Source organism: Crinia signifera, chromosome 6 (assembly GCF_055691185.1).
Source record: "Crinia signifera chromosome 6, ASM5569118v1, whole genome shotgun sequence".
NCBI lineage: Eukaryota > Metazoa > Chordata > Amphibia > Anura > Myobatrachidae > Crinia > Crinia signifera.
In genome coordinates, this window is record NC_139222.1 from 2,729,603 (window position 1) to 2,746,871 (window position 17,269).

General features: G+C 46.9%; 1 protein-coding gene across 1 annotated transcript in view; it reads right to left on the reverse strand.

The window, feature by feature from the left end:
- LOC146009796 (uncharacterized) overlaps window positions 1–17,269 on the reverse strand; it is a 562,226-nt gene that overhangs the window by 356,254 nt on the left and 188,703 nt on the right. The window lies entirely within an intron of this gene.

The following is a 17,269-nucleotide window of genomic DNA, read 5'->3' on the forward strand; positions in this document are numbered from 1 at the left end:
TGTCCTGTTATTATTATACAGGGGGAGCAGCCTGTGGTGTCCTGTTATTATACAGGGGGAGCAGCCTGTGGTGTCCTGTAATTATTATACAGGGGAGCAGCCTGTGGTGTCCTGTTGTTGTTGTTATTATTATTATTATACAGGGGGAGCAGTCTGTAGTGTCCGGTAATTATTGTTATACAGGGGGAGCAGCCTGTGTTTTTTTATTATACAGGGGGAACAGCCTGTGGTGTCCTGTTACTATTATTATACAGGGGGAGCAGCCTGTGGTGTCCTGTTATTATTATACAGGGGGAGCAACCTGTGGTGTCCTGTTATTATTATACAGGGGGAGCAGCCTCTAGTGTCCTGTTATTATTATACAGGGGGAGCAGCCTGTAGTGTCCTGTTATTATTATACAGGGGGAGCAACCTGTTGTGTCCTGTTATTATTATACAGGGGGAGCAGCCTGTAGTGTCCTGTTGTTATTATTATACAGGGGGAGCAGTCTGTAGTGTCCTGTTGTTATTATTATTATACAGGGGGAGCAACCTGTGGTGTCCTGTTATTATTATACAGGGGGAGCAGCCTGTGGTGTCATGTTATTATTATACAGGGGGAGCAGCCTGTGGTGTACTGTTATTATTATACAGTGGGAGCAGCATGTGGTGTCATGTTACTGTTATTATACAGGGGAAGCAGCCTGTGGCGTCCTGTTATTATTATAAAGTGGGAGCAGCCTGTGGTGTCCTGTTATTATTATACAGGGGGAGCAGCCTGTGGGGTTCTGTTATTATTATACAGGGGGAGCAGCCTGTGGTGTCCTGTTATTAATTGTTATACAGGGGGAGCAGCCTGTAGTGTCCAGTAATTATTGTTATACAGGGTGAGCAGCCTGTGGTGTCCTGTTACTATTATTATACAGCGGGAGCAGCCTGTGGTGTCCTGTTATTATTATACAGGGGGAGCAGCCTGTGGTGTCCAGTTATTATTATACAGGGGGAGCAGCCTGTGGTGTCCTGTTATTATTATACAGGGGAGCAGCCTGTGGTGTCCTGTTGTTGTTATTATTATTATACAGGGGGAGCAGCCTGTAGTGTCCGGTAATTATTGTTATACAGGGGGAGCAGCCTGTGTTTTTTTATTATACAGGGGGAGCAGCCTGTGGTGTCCTGTTACTATTATTATACAGGGGGAGCAGCCTGTGGTGTCCTGTTATTATTATACAGGGGGAGCAACCTGTGGTGTCCTGTTATTATTATACAGGGGGAGCAGCCTGTAGTGTCCTGTTATTATTATACAGGGGGAGTAACCTGTTGTGTCCTGTTATTATTATACAGGGGGAGCTTCCTGTAGTGTCCTGTTATTATTATACAGGGAGAGCAGTCTGTAGTGTCCTGTTGTTGTTATTATTATTATACAGGGGGAGCAGTCTGTGGTGTCCTGTTGTTATTATTATACAGGGGGAGCAGTCTGTTGTGTCCTGTTATTATTATACAGGGGGAGCAGCATGTGGTGTCATGTTACTGTTATTATACAGGGGAAGCAGCCTGTGGCGTCCTGTTTTTATTATAAAGTGGGAGCAGCCTGTGGTGTCCTGTTATTATACAGGTGGAGCAGCCTGTGGTGTCTTGTTGTTATTATTATTATTATTATACAGGGGGAGCAGCCTGTGGTTTCCTGTTATTATTGTACAGGCGAAGCAGCCTGTGGTGTCCGGTAATTATTGTTATACAGGGTGAGCAGCCTGTGGTGTCCTGTTACTATCATTATACAGCGGGAGCAGCCTGTGGTGTCCTGTTATTATTATACAGGGGGAGCAGCCTGTGGGGTTCTGTTATTATTATACAGGGGGAGCAGCCTGTGGTGTCCTGTTATTAATTTTTATACAGGGGGAGCAGCCTGTAGTGTCCAGTAATTATTGTTATACAGGGTGAGCAGCCTGTGGTGTCCTGTTCCTATTATTATACAGCGAGAGCAGCCTGTGGTGTCCTGTTATTATTATACAGGGGGAGCAGCCTGTGGTGTCCTGTTATTATACAGGGGGAGCAGCCTGTGGTGTCCTGTAATTATTATACAGGGGAGCAGCCTGTGGTGTCCTGTTGTTGTTGTTGTTATTATTATTATTATACAGGGGGAGCAGTCTGTAGTGTCCGGTAATTATTGTTATACAGGGGGAGCAGCCTGTGTTTTTTTATTATACAGGGGGAACAGCCTGTGGTGTCCTGTTACTATTATTATACAGGGGGAGCAGCCTGTGGTGTCCTGTTATTATTATACAGGGGGAGCAACCTGTGGTGTCCTGTTATTATTATACAGGGGGAGCAGCCTGTAGTGTCCTGTTATTATTATACAGGGGGAGCAGCCTGTAGTGTCCTGTTATTATTATACAGGGGGAGCAACCTGTTGTGTCCTGTTATTATTATACAGGGGGAGCAGCCTGTAGTGTCCTGTTGTTATTATTATACAGGGGGAGCAGTCTGTAGTGTCCTGTTGTTATTATTATTATACAGGGGGAGCAACCTGTGGTGTCCTGTTATTATTATACAGGGGGAGCAGCCTGTGGTGTCATGTTATTATTATACAGGGGGAGCAGCCTGTGGTGTACTGTTATTATTATACAGTGGGAGCAGCATGTGGTGTCATGTTACTGTTATTATACAGGGGAAGCAGCCTGTGGCGTCCTGTTATTATTATAAAGTGGGAGCAGCCTGTGGTGTCCTGTTATTATTATACAGGGGGAGCAGCCTGTGGGGTTCTGTTATTATTATACAGGGGGAGCAGCCTGTGGTGTCCTGTTATTAATTGTTATACAGGGGGAGCAGCCTGTAGTGTCCAGTAATTATTGTTATACAGGGTGAGCAGCCTGTGGTGTCCTGTTACTATTATTATACAGCGGGAGCAGCCTGTGGTGTCCTGTTATTATTATACAGGGGGAGCAGCCTGTGGTGTCCTGTTATTATTATACAGGGGGAGCAGCCTGTGGTGTCCTGTTATTATTATACAGGGGAGCAGCCTGTGGTGTCCTGTTGTTGTTATTATTATTATACAGGGGGAGCAGCCTGTAGTGTCTGGTAATTATTGTTATACAGGGGGAGCAGCCTGTGTTTTTTTATTATACAGGGGGAGCAGCCTGTGGTGTCCTGTTACTATTATTATACAGGGGGAGCAGCCTGTGGTGTCCTGTTATTATTATACAGGGGGAGCAACCTGTGGTGTCCTGTTATTATTATACAGGGGGAGCAGCCTGTAGTGTCCTGTTATTATTATACAGGGGGAGTAACCTGTTGTGTCCTGTTATTATTATACAGGGGGAGCTTCCTGTAGTGTCCTGTTATTATTATACAGGGAGAGCAGTCTGTAGTGTCCTGTTGTTATTATTATTATACAGGGGGAGCAGTCTGTGGTGTCCTGTTGTTATTATTATACAGGGGGAGCAGTCTGTTGTGTCCTGTTATTATTATACAGGGGGAGCAGCATGTGGTGTCATGTTACTGTTATTATACAGGGGAAGCAGCCTGTGGCGTCCTGTTTTTATTATAAAGTGGGAGCAGCCTGTGGTGTCCTGTTATTATACAGGTGGAGCAGCCTGTGGTGTCTTGTTGTTGTTATTATTATTATACAGGGGGAGCAGCCTGTGGTTTCCTGTTATTATTGTACAGGCGAAGCAGCCTGTGGTGTCCTGTTATTATTATACAGGGGAGCAGCCTGTGGTGTCCTGTTACTATTATACAGGAGGAGCAGACTGTGGTGTCCTGTTATTATTATACAGGGGAGCAGCATGTGGTGTCCTGTTATTATTGTACATGCGGAGCAGCCTGTGGTGTCCTGTTATTCTTATACAGGGGGAACAGCCTGTGGTGTCCTGTTATTCTTATACAGGGGGAGCAGCCTGTGTTGTCCTGTTACTATATAGGGGGAGAAGCCTGTATTGCCCGATTATTATTATACAGGGGGAGCAGCCTGTGGTGTCCTGTTATTATTATTATACAGGGGGAGCATCCTGTGGTGTCCTGTTGTTATTATTATACAGGGGGAGCAGCCTGTGGTGTCCTGTAATTATTATACAGGGGGAGCAGCCTGTGGTGTCCTGTTGTTATTATTATACAGGGGGAGCAGCCTGTGGTGTCATGTTACTGTTATTATACAGGGGAAGCAGCCTGTGGTGTCCTGTTATTCTTATACAGGGGGAGCAGCCTGTGGTGTCCTGTTATTCTTATACAGGGGGAGCAGCCTGTGGTGTCCTGTTATTATTATACAGGGGGAGCAGCTTGTGTTGTCCTGTTATTATAGAGGGGGAGCAGCCTGTGGTGTCCTGTTGTTATTATTATACAGGGGTAGCAGCCTGTGGTGTCATGTTATTATTATACAGGGGGAGCAGCCTGTGGTGTCCTGTTATTATTATACAGGGCGAGCAGCCTGTGGTGTCCTGTAATTATTATACAGGGGGAGCAGCCTGTGGTGGCCTGTTATTATTATTATACAGGGGGAGCAGCCTGTGGTGTCCTGTTATTATTATACAGGGGGAGCAGCCTGTGGTGTCCTGTAATTATTATACAGGGGGAGCAGCCTGTGGTGTCCTGTTATTATTATACAGGGGGAGCAGCCTGTTGTGTCCTGTTACTATACAGGAGGAGCAGCATGTGGTGTCCTGTTATTTTTATTATTATTATTATTATTATTATTATTATTATTATTATACAGGTGGAGCAGCCTGTGGTGTCCTGTTATTATTATACAGGGGGAGCAGCCTGTGCTGTCCTGTTATTATTATTATTATTATTATACAGGTGGAGCAGCCTGTGGTGTCTTATTATTATTATTATTATTATTATTATTATTATTATTATTATTATTATTATTATTATTATACAGGGGGAGCAACCTGTAGTGTCCTGTTATTATTATACAGGGGGAGCAGCCTGTAGTGTCCTGTTATTATTATACAGGGGGAGTAACCTGTTGTGTCCTGTTATTATTATACAGGGGGAGCTTCCTGTAGGTGTCCTGTTATTATTATACAGGGGGAGCAACCTGTGGTGTCCTGTTATTATTATACAGGGGGAGCAGCCTGTAGTGTCCTGTTATTATTATACAGGGGGAGTAACCTGTTGTGTCCTGTTATTATTATACAGGGGGAGCTTCCTGTGGTGTCCTGTTATTATTGTACATGCAGAGCAGCCTGTGGTGTCCTGTTGTTATTATTATACAGGGGGGGCAGCCTGTGGTGTCCTGTTATTATTATACAGGGGGAGCAGCCTGTGGTGTCCTGTTATTAATAATTAATAAAGAATGTTGAGATATGTTGAGGTGTCCGGTAATAATTGTTATACAGGGGGAGCAGCCTGTGTTTTTTTATTATACAGGGGGAGCAGCCTGTGGTGTCCTGTTACTATTATTATACAGGGGGAGCAGCCTGTGGTGTCCTGTTATTATTATACAGGGGGAGCAACCTGTGGTGTCCTGTTATTATTATACAGGGGGAGCAGCCTGTAGTGTCCTGTTATTATTATACAGGGGGAGTAACCTGTTGTGTCCTGTTATTATTATACAGGGGGAGCTTCCTGTAGTGTCCTGTTATTATTATACAGGGAGAGCAGTCTGTAGTGTCCTGTTGTTATTATTATTATACAGGGGGAGCAGTCTGTGGTGTCCTGTTGTTATTATTATACATGGGGAGCAGTCTGTTGTGTCCTGTTATTATTATACAGGGGGAGCAGCATGTGGTGTCATGTTACTGTTATTATACAGGGGAAGCAGCCTGTGGCGTCCTGTTTTTATTATAAAGTGGGAGCAGCCTGTGGTGTCCTGTTATTATACAGGTGGAGCAGCCTGTGGTGTCTTGTTGTTATTATTATTATTATTATTATTATACAGGGGGAGCAGCCTGTGGTTTCCTGTTATTATTGTACAGGCGAAGCAGCCTGTGGTGTCCTGTTATTATTATACAGGGGAGCAGCCTGTGGTGTCCTGTTACTATTATACAGGAGGAGCAGACTGTGGTGTCCTGTTATTATTATACAGGGGAGCAGCATGTGGTGTCCTGTTATTATTGTACATGCGGAGCAGCCTGTGGTGTCCTGTTATTCTTATACAGGGGGAACAGCCTGTGGTGTCCTGTTATTCTTATACAGGGGGAGCAGCCTGTGGTGTCCTGTTGTTGTTATTATTATACAGGGGGAGCAGCCTGTGGTGTCCTGTAATTATTATACAGGGGGAGCAGCCTGTGGTGTCCTGTTGTTATTATTATACAGGGGGAGCAGCCTGTGGTGTCATGTTACTGTTATTATACAGGGGAAGCAGCCTGTGGTGTCCTGTTATTCTTATACAGGGGGAGCAGCCTGTGGTGTCCTGTTATTCTTATACAGGGGGAGCAGCCTGTGGTGTCCTGTTATTATTATACAGGGGGAGCAGCTTGTGTTGTCCTGTTATTATAGAGGGGGAGCAGCCTGTGGTGTCCTGTTGTTATTATTATACAGGGGTAGCAGCCTGTGGTGTCATGTTATTATTATACAGGGGGAGCAGCCTGTGGTGTCCTGTTATTATTATACAGGGCGAGCAGCCTGTGGTGTCCTGTATTTATTATACAAGGGGAGCAGCCTGTGGTGGCCTGTTATTATTATTATTATACAGGGGGAGCAGCCTGTGGTGTCCTGTTATTATTATACAGGGGGAGCAGCCTGTGGTTTCCTGTAATTATTATACAGGGGGAGCAGCCTGTGGTGTCCTGTTATTATTATACAGGGGGAGCAGCCTGTTGTGTCCTGTTACTATACAGGAGGAGCAGCATGTGGTGTCCTGTTATTTTTATTATTATTATTATTATTATACAGGTGGAGCAGCCTGTGGTGTCCTGTTATTATTATACAGGGGGAGCAGCCTGTGCTGTCCTGTTATTATTATTATTATTATTATTATACAGGTGGAGCAGCCTGTGGTGTCCTATTATTATTATTATTATTATTATTATTATTATTATTATTATACAGGGGAGCAGCCTGTGGTGTCCTGTTATTATTATACAGGGGGAGCAGCCTGTGGTGTCCTGTTATTTTTGTACATGCGGAGCAGCCTGTGGTGTCCTGTTGTTATTATTATACAGGGGGGGCAGCCTGTGGTGTCCTGTTATTATTATACAGGGGGAGCAGCCTGTGGTGTCCTGTTATTAATAATTAATAAAGAATGTTGAGATAGGCCAGATTTATCTTTAAATGCAACAAAGGTGAGTAGAGAACCATCCTGGGCAGGGGGAAAGCGGCTCAGTGTGTATGGACCTCTAGTGTCTGCGAATAAGGGGTTCGCCGCGTAGAGGTTAGTACATAGAGATGCAGGCGAGCACGGGACACACAAGGCATCCTCTAAGGAGTGATCCTGTGCGTGTTTATACCAAGCATCCAGTGTGATATATACGGAAACATTGCATGTGATAATAAGGAAGAATTATAGTGTGTACACACCATTAGACCTCCTACGTCTTTGGGGGGCTGGTAATTTCTTGCTTGTAATATGAGACTTCCCAGATTTCCATAAATATGTGGACATGTCAGAATCTATCAGAACGATGGAGGCGGATCGGGGGTTTATGGTGGATTTAATAACTGCTTCCCTGCCCAGGAGGGACGGAGGCATTGATACCAAGAATCTAACACTTTCATAATGGCAGAAATTGGGGGCGTGAGGCTGAGGGAGTAATGATTCATCACCTGGGACAGGTAACAGTGCGGAGCTCTCTGGTTTTTATAGCCCAAAATGGGTCATAATATCCAATATCAATGCGACTAATGAGAGGATCGCCAGGTTTTCTACTGAGGAAGCCTTTGTAGAATGAAATCTAGCTGGGAGGAATCTTATCACACAATATCTCCCATCTCGACCACTCCGCTCTGCACTTGATTTGCGTCTCTCATCTGAGCGGATCACTAGCTCCTATTCACTATTACAGGACTTTCATCGGGCTGCTCCCATCCTATGGAATGCCCTTCCACGCACCATAAGACTCTCCACTAGCCTCAAAACTTTCAAGCATTCCCTGAAAACTCACCTCTTCAGGCAAGCCTATCATATTTAAGTTCTACACGCATAACCCTCTGAGGCACTTATGTATTATATAGCTTCCCTTCTGGACTTGTAACTTGTTGGGACTGCTATGCTATTACTGGTGCCTGTCCTTGTGTTTCCCTCCTATATCCCTATAGATTGTAAGCTTGCAGCAGGAACCTCCTACCTCCATGTCTGTCTGTTGTTTCCCAGTTTGTTTTATCACTGTTTACTATTGTAAAGCACAACGGAATCTGCTGCGCTATATAAGAAACTGCAAATAAATAAATAAATAAATAATAGCTGGGAGGAATCTGCATATACTGCGTATACCGACCACAGAGTCTCTGCCGGTTATAGGACTCTGCGTATACCGACCACAGAGTCTCTGCCGGTTATAGGAATCTGCGTATATCGACCACAGAGTCTCTGTCTGTTATAGGACTCTGCGTATACCGACCACAGAGTCTCTGTCTGTTATAGGACTCTGCGTATACCGACCACAGAGTCTCTGTCTGTTATAGGACTCTGCGTATACCGACCACAGAGTCTCTGTCTGTTATAGGACTCTGCGTATACCGACCACAGAGTCTCTGCCGGTTATAGGACTCTGCGTATACCGACCACAGAGTCTCTGTCTGTTATAGGACTCTGCGTATACCGACCACAGAGTCTCTGTCTGTTATAGGACTCTGCGTATACCGACCACAGAGTCTCTGCCTGTTATGGGACTCTGCGTGTACTGACCACAGAGTCTCTGCCTGTTATAGGACTCTGCGTATACCGACCACAGAGTCTCTGTCTGTTATAGGACTCTGCGTATACCGACCACAGAGTCTCTGCCTGTTATGGGACTCTGCGTGTACTGACCCTAGAGTCTCTGTCTGTTATGGGACTCTGCGTATACTGACCACAGAGTCTCTTCCTGTTATAGGACTCTGCGTATACTGACCACAGAGTCTCTTCCTGTTATAGGAATCTGCGTATACTGACCACAGAGTCTCTTCCTGTTATAGGACTCTACGTATACTGACCACAGAGTCTCTTCCTGTTATAGGAATCTGCGGATACCGACCACAGAGTCTCTGCCTGTTATGGGACTCTGCGTGTACTGACCACAGAGTCTCTGCCTGTTATGGGACTCTGCGTGTTATAGGACTCTGCGTGTACCGACCACAGCGTCTCTGCCTATTATAGGACTCTGCATATACTGACCATAGATTCTCTTCCTGTTATAGGAATCTGCGTATACTGACACAGAGTCTCTGCCTGTTATAGGACTCTGCGTATACCGACCACAGAGTCTCTTCCTGTTATAGGAATCTGCGTATACTGACCACAGAGTTTCTGCCTGTTATAGGACTCTGCGTATACCGACCACAGAGTCTCTGCCGGTTATAGGACTCTGCGTATACCGACCACAGAGTCTCTGCCGGTTATAGGAATCTGCGTATACCGACCACAGAGTCTCTGTCTGTTATAGGACTCTGCGTATACCGACCACAGAGTCTCTGTCTGTTATAGGACTCTGCGTATACCGACCACAGAGTCTCTGTCTGTTATAGGACTCTGCGTATACCGACCACAGAGTCTCTGCCTGTTATGGGACTCTGCGTGTACTGACCCCAGAGTCTCTGTCTGTTATGGGACTTTGCGTATACTGACCACAGAGTCTCTTCCTGTTATAGGACTCTGCGTATACTGACCACAGAGTCTCTTCCTGTTATGGTGCTCTGCGTATACTGACCACAGAGTCTCTTCCTGTTATAGGAATCTGCATATACCGACCACAGAGTCTCTTCCTGTTATAGGACTCTACGTATACTGACCACAGAGTCTCTTCCTGTTATAGGAATCTGCGTATACCGACCACAGAGTCTCTGCCTGTTATGGGACTCTGCGTGTACTGACCACAGAGTCTCTGCCTGTTATGGGACTCTGCGTGTACTGACCACAGAGTCTCTGCCTGTTATAGGACTTTGCGTGTACCGACCACAGAGTCTCTGCCTGTTATAGGACTCTGCTTGTACCGACCACAGCGTCTCTGCCTATTATAGGACTCTGCGTATACCGACCACAGAGTCTCTGCCGGTTATAGGAATCTGCGTATACCGACCACAGAGTCTCTGTCTGTTATAGGACTCTGCGTATACCGACCACAGAGTCTCTGTCTGTTATAGGACTCTGCGTATACTGACCACAGAGTCTCTGTCTGTTATAGGACTCTGCGTATACCGACCACAGAGTCTCTGCCTGTTATGGGACTCTGCGTGTACTGACCCCAGAGTCTCTGTCTGTTATGGGACTCTGCGTATACTGACCACAGAGTCTCTTCCTGTTATAGGACTCTGCGTATACTGACCACAGAGTCTCTTCCTGTTATAGGAATCTGCGTATACTGACCACAGAGTCTCTTCCTGTTATAGGACTCTACGTATACTGACCACAGAGTCTCTTCCTGTTATAGGAATCTGCGTATACCGACCACAGAGTCTCTGCCTGTTATGGGACTCTGCGTGTACTGACCACAGAGTCTCTGCCTGTTATGGGACTCTGCGTGTACTGACCACAGAGTCTCTGCCTGTTATAGGACTCTGCGTGTACCGACCACAGCGTCTCTGCCTATTATAGGACTCTGCATATACTGACCACAGAGTCTCTTCCTGTTATAGGAATCTGCGTATACTGACCACAGAGTCTCTGCCTGTTATAGGACTCTGCGTATACCGACCACAGAGTCTCTTCCTGTTATAGGAATCTGCGTATACTGACCACAGAGTCTCTGCCTGTTATAGGACTCTGCGTATACCGACCACAGAGTCTCTGCCGGTTATAGGAATCTGCGTATACTGACCACAGAGTCTCTGCCTGTTATAGGACTCTGCGTATACCGACCACAGAGTCTCTGCCGGTTATAGGACTCTGCGTATACCGACCACAGAGTCTCTGCCTGTTATGGGACTCTGCGTGTACTGACCCCAGAGTCTCTGTCTGTTATGGGACTCTGCGTATACTGACCACAGAGTCTCTTCCTGTTATAGGACTCTGCGTATACTGACCACAGAGTCTCTTCCTGTTATAGGACTCTGCGTATACTGACCACAGAGTCTCTTCCTGTTATGGTGCTCTGCGTATACTGACCACAGAGTCTCTTCCTGTTATAGGAATCTGCATATACCGACCACAGAGTCTCTTCCTGTTATAGGACTCTACGTATACTGACCACAGAGTCTCTTCCTGTTATAGGAATCTGCGTATACCGACCACAGAGTCTCTGCCTGTTATGGGACTCTGCGTGTACTGACCACAGAGTCTCTGCCTGTTATAGGACTTTGCGTGTACCGACCACAGAGTCTCTGCCTGTTATAGGACTCTGCTTGTACCGACCACAGCGTCTCTGCCTATTATAGGACTCTGCGTATACCGACCACAGAGTCTCTGCCGGTTATAGGAATCTGCGTATACCGACCACAGAGTCTCTGTCTGTTATAGGACTCTGCGTATACCGACCACAGAGTCTCTTCCTGTTATAGGAATCTGCGTATACTGACCACAGAGTCTCTGCCTGTTATAGGACTCTGCGTATACCGACCACAGAGTCTCTGCCGGTTATAGGAATCTGCGTATACTGACCACAGAGTCTCTGCCTGTTATAGGACTCTGCGTATACCGACCACAGAGTCTCTGCCGGTTATAGGACTCTGCGTATACCGACCACAGAGTCTCTGCCTGTTATGGGACTCTGCGTGTACTGACCCCAGAGTCTCTGTCTGTTATGGGACTCTGCGTATACTGACCACAGAGTCTCTTCCTGTTATAGGACTCTGCGTATACTGACCACAGAGTCTCTTCCTGTTATGGTGCTCTGCGTATACTGACCACAGAGTCTCTTCCTGTTATAGGAATCTGCATATACCGACCACAGAGTCTCTTCCTGTTATAGGACTCTACGTATACTGACCACAGAGTCTCTTCCTGTTATGGGACTCTGCGTGTACTGACCACAGAGTCTCTGCCTGTTATAGGACTCTGCGTGTACCGGCCACAGCGTCTCTGCCTATTATAGGACTCTGCATATACTGACCACAGAGTCTCTTCCTGTTATAGGAATCTGCGTATACTGACCACAGAGTCTCTGCCTGTTATAGGACTCTGCGTATACCGACCACAGAGTCTCTGCCGGTTATAGGAATCTGCGTATACCGACCACAGAGTCTCTGTCTGTTATAGGACTCTGCGTATACCGACCACAGAGTCTCTGTCTGTTATAGGACTCTGCGTATACTGACCACAGAGTCTCTGTCTGTTATAGGACTCTGCGTATACCGACCACAGAGTCTCTGCCTGTTATGGGACTCTGCGTGTACTGACCCCAGAGTCTCTGTCTGTTATGGGACTCTGCGTGTACTGACCACAGAGTCTCTTCCTGTTATAGGACTCTGCGTATACTGACCACAGAGTCTCTTCCTGTTATAGGAATCTGTGTATACTGACCACAGAGTCTCTTCCTGTTATAGGACTCTACGTATACCGACCACAGAGTCTCTTCCTGTTATAGGAATCTGCGTATACCGACCACAGAGTCTCTGCCTGTTATGGGACTCTGCGTGTACTGACCACAGAGTCTCTGCCTGTTATGGGACTCTGCGTGTACTGACCACAGAGTCTCTGCCTGTTATAGGACTCTGCGTGTACCGACCACAGCGTCTCTGCCTATTATAGGACTCTGCATATACTGACCACAGAGTCTCTTCCTGTTATAGGAATCTGCGCATACTGACCACAGAGTCTCTGCCTGTTATAGGACTCTGCGTATACCGACCACAGAGTCTCTTCCTGTTATAGGAATCTGCGTATACTGACCACAGAGTCTCTGCCTGTTATAGGACTCTGCGTATACCGACCACAGAGTCTCTGCCGGTTATAGGAATCTGCGTATACCGACCACAGAGTCTCTGCCTGTTATAGGACTCTGCGTATACCGACCACAGAGTCTCTGCCGGTTATAGGACTCTGCGTATACCGACCACAGAGTCTCTGCCGGTTATAGGAATCTGCGAATACCGACCACAGAGTCTCTGTCTGTTATAGGACTCTGCGTATACCGACCACAGAGTCTCTGTCTGTTATAGGACTCTGCGTATACTGACCACAGAGTCTCTTCCTGTTATAGGACTCTGCGTATACTGACCACAGAGTCTCTTCCTGTTATAGGAATCTGCGTATACTGACCACAGAGTCTCTTCCTGTTATAGGACTCTACGTATACTGACCACAGAGTCTCTTCCTGTTATAGGAATCTGCGTATACCGACCACAGAGTCTCTGCCTGTTATGGGACTCTGCGTGTACTGACCACAGAGTCTCTGCCTGTTATGGGACTCTGCGTGTACCGACCACAGAGTCTCTGCCTGTTATAGGACTCTGCTTGTACCGACCACAGCGTCTCTGCCTGTTATAGGACTCTGCATATACTGACCACAGAGTCTCTTCCTGTTATAGGAATCTGCGTATACCGACCACAGAGTCTCTGTCTGTTATAGGACTCTGCGTATACCGACCACAGAGTCTCTGTCTGTTATAGGACTCTGCGTATACCGACCACAGAGTCTCTGTCTGTTATAGGACTCTGCGTATACCGACCACAGAGTCTCTGTCTGTTATAGGACTCTGCGTATACCGACCACAGAGTCTCTGTCTGTTATAGGACTCTGCGTATACCGACCACAGAGTCTCTGCCTGTTATGGGACTCTGCGTGTACTGACCCTAGAGTCTCTGTCTGTTATGGGACTCTGCGTATACTGACCACAGAGTCTCTTCCTGTTATAGGACTCTGCGTATACTGACCACAGAGTCTCTTCCTGTTATAGGAATCTGCGTATACTGACCACAGAGTCTCTTCCTGTTATAGGACTCTACGTATACTGACCACAGAGTCTCTTCCTGTTATAGGAATCTGCGGATACCGACCACAGAGTCTCTGCCTGTTATGGGACTCTGCGTGTACTGACCACAGAGTCTCTGCCTGTTATGGGACTCTGCGTGTACTGACCACAGAGTCTCTGCCTGTTATAGGACTCTGCGTGTACCGACCACAGCGTCTCTGCCTATTATAGGACTCTGCATATACTGACCATAGATTCTCTTCCTGTTATAGGAATCTGCGTATACTGACACAGAGTCTCTGCCTGTTATAGGACTCTGCGTATACCAACCACAGAGTCTCTTCCTGTTATAGGAATCTGCGTATACCGACCACAGAGTCTCTGCCTGTTATAGGACTCTGCGTATACCGACCACAGAGTCTCTGCCGGTTATAGGACTCTGCGTATACCGACCACAGAGTCTCTGCCGGTTATAGGAATCTGCGTATACCGACCACAGAGTCTCTGTCTGTTATAGGACTCTGCGTATACCGACCACAGAGTCTCTGTCTGTTATAGGACTCTGCGTATACCGACCACAGAGTCTCTGTCTGTTATAGGACTCTGCGTATACCGACCACAGAGTCTCTGCCTGTTATGGGACTCTGCGTGTACTGACCCCAGAGTCTCTGTCTGTTATGGGACTCTGCGTATACTGACCACAGAGTCTCTTCCTGTTATAGGACTCTGCGTATACTGACCACAGAGTCTCTTCCTGTTATGGTGCTCTGCGTATACTGACCACAGAGTCTCTTCCTGTTATAGGAATCTGCATATACCGACCACAGAGTCTCTTCCTGTTATAGGACTCTACGTATACTGACCACAGAGTCTCTTCCTGTTATAGGAATCTGCGTATACTGACCACAGAGTCTCTGCCTGTTATGGGACTCTGCGTGTACTGACCACAGAGTCTCTGCCTGTTATGGGACTCTGCGTGTACTGACCACAGAGTCTCTGCCTGTTATAGGACTTTGCGTGTACCGACCACAGAGTCTCTGCCTGTTATAGGACTCTGCTTGTACCGACCACAGCGTCTCTGCCTATTATAGGACTCTGCATATACTGACCACAGAGTCTCTTCCTGTTATAGGAATCTGCGTATACCGACCACAGAGTCTCTGCCTGTTATAGGACTCTGCGTATACCGACCACAGAGTCTCTGCTGGTTATAGGAATCTGCGTATACCGACCACAGAGTCTCTGTCTGTTATAGGACTCTGCGTATACCGACCACAGAGTCTCTGTCTGTTATAGGACTCTGCGTATACCGACCACAGAGTCTCTGTCTGTTATAGGACTCTGCGTATACCGACCACAGAGTCTCTGCCTGTTATGGGACTCTGCGTGTACTGACCCCAGAGTCTCTGTCTGTTATGGGACTCTGCGTATACTGACCACAGAGTCTCTTCCTGTTATAGGACTCTGCGTATACTGACCACAGAGTCTCTTCCTGTTATAGGAATCTGCGTATACTGACCACAGAGTCTCTTCCTGTTATAGGACTCTACGTATACTGACCACAGAGTCTCTTCCTGTTATAGGAATCTGCGTATACCGACCACAGAGTCTCTGCCTGTTATGGGACTCTGCGTGTACTGACCACAGAGTCTCTGCCTGTTATGGGACTCTGCGTGTACTGACCACAGAGTCTCTGCCTGTTATAGGACTCTGCGTGTACCGACCACAGCGTCTCTGCCTATTATAGGACTCTGCATATACTGACCACAGAGTCTCTTCCTGTTATAGGAATCTGCGTATACTGACCACAGAGTCTCTGCCTGTTATAGGACTCTGCGTATACCGACCACAGAGTCTCTTCCTGTTATAGGAATCTGCGTGTACTGACCCCAGAGTCTCTGTCTGTTATGGGACTCTGCGTATACTGACCACAGAGTCTCTTCCTGTTATAGGACTCTGCGTATACTGACCACAGAGTCTCTTCCTGTTATGGTGCTCTGCGTATACTGACCACAGAGTCTCTTCCTGTTATAGGAATCTGCATATACCGACCACAGAGTCTCTTCCTGTTATAGGACTCTACGTATACTGACCACAGAGTCTCTTCCTGTTATAGGAATCTGCGTATACCGACCACAGAGTCTCTGCCTGTTATGGGACTCTGCGTGTACTGACCACAGAGTCTCTGCCTGTTATGGGACTCTGCGTGTACTGACCACAGAGTCTCTGCCTGTTATAGGACTCTGCGTGTACCGACCACAGCGTCTCTGCCTATTATAGGACTCTGCATATACTGACCACAGAGTCTCTTCCTGTTATAGGAATCTGCATATACCGACCACAGAGTCTCTTCCTGTTATAGGACTCTACGTATACTGACCACAGAGTCTCTTCCTGTTATAGGAATCTGCGTATACTGACCACAGAGTCTCTGCCTGTTATGGGACTCTGCGTGTACTGACCACAGAGTCTCTGCCTGTTATGGGACTCTGCGTGTACTGACCACAGAGTCTCTGCCTGTTATAGGACTCTGCTTGTACCGACCACAGCGTCTCTGCCTATTATAGGACTCTGCATATACTGACCACAGAGTCTCTTCCTGTTATAGGAATCTGCGTATACCGACCACAGAGTCTCTGCCTGTTATAGGACTCTGCGTATACCGACCACAGAGTCTCTGCCTGTTATAGGACTCTGCGTATACCGACCACAGAGTCTCTGCCGGTTATAGGACTCTGCGTATACCGACCACAGAGTCTCTGTCTGTTATAGGACTCTGCGTATACCGACCACAGAGTCTCTGTCTGTTATAGGACTCTGCGTATACCGACCACAGAGTCTCTGCCTGTTATGGGACTCTGCGTGTACTGACCACAGAGTCTCTGCCTGTTATGGGACTCTGCGTGTACTGACCACAGAGTCTCTGCCTGTTATAGGACTCTGCGTGTACCGACCACAGCGTCTCTGCCTATTATAGGACTCTGCATATACTGACCACAGAGTCTCTTCCTGTTATAGGAATCTGCATATACCGACCACAGAGTCTCTTCCTGTTATAGGACTCTACGTATACTGACCACAGAGTCTCTTCCTGTTATAGGAATCTGCGTATACCGACCACAGAGTCTCTGCCTGTTATGGGACTCTGCGTGTACTGACCACAGAGTCTCTGCCTGTTATGGGACTCTGCGTGTACTGACCACAGAGTCTCTGCCTGTTATAGGACTCTGCTTGTACCGACCACAGCGTCTCTGCCTATTATAGGACTCTGCATATACTGACCACAGAGTCTCTTCCTGTTATAGGAATCTGCGTATACTGACCACAGAGTCTCTGCCTGTTATAGGACTCTGCGTATACCGACCAC